The sequence below is a fragment of the Cetorhinus maximus genome, unplaced genomic scaffold, assembly GCF_964194155.1.
Source record: "Cetorhinus maximus unplaced genomic scaffold, sCetMax3.hap1.1 HAP1_SCAFFOLD_1769, whole genome shotgun sequence".
In the NCBI taxonomy this organism is placed as follows: Eukaryota; Metazoa; Chordata; class Chondrichthyes; order Lamniformes; family Cetorhinidae; genus Cetorhinus; species Cetorhinus maximus.
In genome coordinates this window covers 14,210-17,500 of record NW_027597709.1, presented here as the reverse complement: position 1 = coordinate 17,500, position 3,291 = coordinate 14,210, and positions in this window count along the sequence as shown.

Genomic DNA, 3,291 nt, shown 5'->3' with positions numbered 1-3,291 from the left:
AGGGTCTTCACTCAGGTCTGCATCTGCCCTCCAGCAGATTTGTGGGAGTGCTGAGTTGTTTGGTATAATTGTACTGGAACCGTTGGGTCCCTCAGGATGACAGCACATCTGTGTCCATGCTGCACCCTCAACCAACGTTCATTAGGGGAAGAAGGCCAGTCTCATTCTTGCTTGGTCTTCATGACTTATACATGACTCCAGATCCACATGAAGATGGTTGAATTTAACTGCCCCTCAGAAATGGCCCTGGAAACCACCCAGTTAACCTTTTTCAGGTCACATAAGGGATGGGTGATAAATGGTGGCATTGCCAGTAATGCCCACACCCTGAGAATGAATGAAACAAAAGGCACCAGCCTCCCTCCTATATCTGATGTAAGTGGCCAATATTCGTGTGTGGACTTGAACAGTGAATTTTAACACATGATCCAAACTCAATAGCGTTAGCATAACCTGTTAACCTGCTGTTGCCACATTCTGCTTTCTCGCCTTCACGCCGCTATCCGCACCTTCTTTAGTCTTTAACGCCCTCTTTCTATTGCGCCCTTGACATCTTTATCGATCTATCATGAGCGCCCACCTATCCCTGACCTTCTATCTCTCTCCACTTGCCACAGAGCGTGAAATCCATCACATTTCTACTTCTCCCTGGCTACGAAGGAGATTCACACCGACTCAAAACATTAACTCCGTCTCTCCCGCCAGCGGAGATTTTTTTAAAAATTATTTCCCAGCCTTTTCCGTTTTTAGTTCAGGTTTTCCCAGCGTCCGCAGGATCCGGGCCCCCACTTCCTTGGCCTTGTCGGCACTTCCCATTCAACAGAAGGACATCGTCCGGCCAAATCCTTACCTGAACAGATCACGCCCGCGTCATTATTCTGGCGACAGGTCCGGGGCATGATGACCTGCGACGGGCAGGACCACAGGAACTTCTCCGTCCCATTGCAGCGGACGTTCTCCAGCAGGATCGGCCCTGCCCCTTCTCCGAAGTGGCCGCCGGGAGTGGCCGATTGGCCAAACCCGCAGCCCACCTGGTGGCACACCACCTGGGCGTCGACAATGTCCCACCCGAAATCGCAGATGGTTCCCCAGGTGCCATTGTAGAAAGCTTCGACTCTACCGGAGCAGGAGGTGGGTCCATCCACAAGCCGAAGTTTAGCATTTTCTGTTGAGTGGGGAAAACAAACACTGCAACATTGACGATCCAAACACACACGATAAAAAGAGTCATCGGAGGGTCTATACCATTCGGCATGTTCCATAGCCCATTGCAGACAACTCCAAGGATGGGAAACGAATTATATTTCTTTAAAAAGCATTTATTCGGTTCAACGGATTAGCTCGCTGTTTACGTGGCACCTGTACCTGCGAATTGGGAGCACTAGTGGGCCAGGCAAACAACGCTAGACGAACTAAGTGACAGCCATTCACTGACTCATTCCTCGGGCGTCGCCTTGACCAATCAGGATCAAGCTGCCTGGTTTAAATTTCAAGCAACACTCGACAGTTAACTGTCAGTCACCAACACTGGGGCGCCCTCCACGGCAACGCCTCTCTACCAATCAGAGCCCACGTGCCAACCAATCGGCACACTCTTCACATGCGGTACGAATTGTTGTTTCCCCTCTCCCCCCACCCCCGCACTTGTAATGCGAAGTGTCCTGATGAGTGCAAAGGTGCAAAGATTCGACGTGTCTCTCTTTTCACCTGAAAGCCGGCCTTACCTACGACCGCGATCTCCACCAATGCGCTGTCCTCGGACGCAAAGACCAGCTCCGCCACCTCCAACTGGTAGTTGCACCAGTAGGTCCCCTCGTGGCTCTTGTTAATGTGCTCGAGATCGAACTTCACGTTGCCCTGACTGGAGGAGATCACGCCCGTTAAGACTGGCGTCTCTTCGCCCATTTTGTATAGGGCCATTTGCGCACCCTTGTACAGGGAAGACGCCCCACACACAAACTTGATGGTGTCTTCCTTGAAGAATAGACCATTTCCAGATACTGTCAACGTCGGCGGAGGTGGCTGAGCTGTGGCGACAGAAAACAAGACTTGGTTTCTTCTAAAAGACTTGCTTTTGACCACTGAAGGCCTTCCTTGCCACACTGGCGGACAGTCCTCCATTTGCCAATCGGACATTCTGCGCGTTCTGCGTGAACGAACTCGACTGGTCAGACCACATTTGGAATATTGTGAGCAATTCTGGGCCCCTGTATCTCAGGAAGGATGTGCTGGCCCTGGAGAGGGTCCCAGAGGAGGTTCACGAGAACGATCCCAGGAATGAAAGGCTTAACCTATGAGGAACGTTTGAGGACTCTGGGTCTATACTCGATTGAGTTTAGAAGGATGAGGGGGGGGATCTGATTGAAACTTACAGAATACTGAAAGGCCTGGATAGAGTGGACGTGGGGAAGATGTTTCCATTAGTAGGAGAGACCAGGACCCGAGGGCACAGCCTCAGAGTAAAGGGAAGACCTTTTAGAACAGAGATGAGGAGAAACTTCTTTAGCCAGAGAGTGGGTGAATCTATGGAATTCATTGCCACAGAAGGCTGTGGAGGCCGGGTCATTGAGTGTATTTAAGACCGAGATAGATAGGTTCTTGATTGGTAAGGGGATCAAAGGTGACGGGGAGAAGGCGGGAGAATGGGGTTGAGAAACTTATCAGCCCTGATTGAATGGCGGAGCAGACTCAATGGGCCGAATGGCCTAATTTCTGCTCCTATGTCTTATGGTCTCTTATGGTGCCAAGCAACTGAACCCAGGCCGATGGTGGCCTTCTGCTCCACTCACTAGTCATGCAACCAATTGAGTTAAGCGATGTAGGAGGCAGGTAAGCTTTGGGGAAGAGTCAGGAGGTGAGTTACTCGCTGCACAATTCCCAGCCTCTGACCTGCTCTTGTAGACACAGGGACAGAGGGACACAGGGACAGGGGTGGGCCATTCAGCCCATCGAGCCTTCTCCGCCATTGAATTGGCTCCTGGCAGGTCATCGACCTCTCCGCCACTTTCCCGCGATACCTCCATACCCCTTGACGTCACTGGTCCCCAGAAACCCATCGACTTCTCTCTCGAAACTCACTGACTGAGTTTCCACAGCCCTCTGGGGTAGAGAATTCCAAAGAATCACCCTGTGCTAGCTGCCAGCATCATCCAATGCAGAGGGACGTTACTGCAAGGTGTCCAAGAGGTCTTAGATGGGAAAATTGCGCCATTTCCCGGCCGTGCAAGTGACAAAATGGCGCCTCAGTTTTCTAGCCCCAAACCCCCGTGCCGATCTCCATCAAAACTTGGA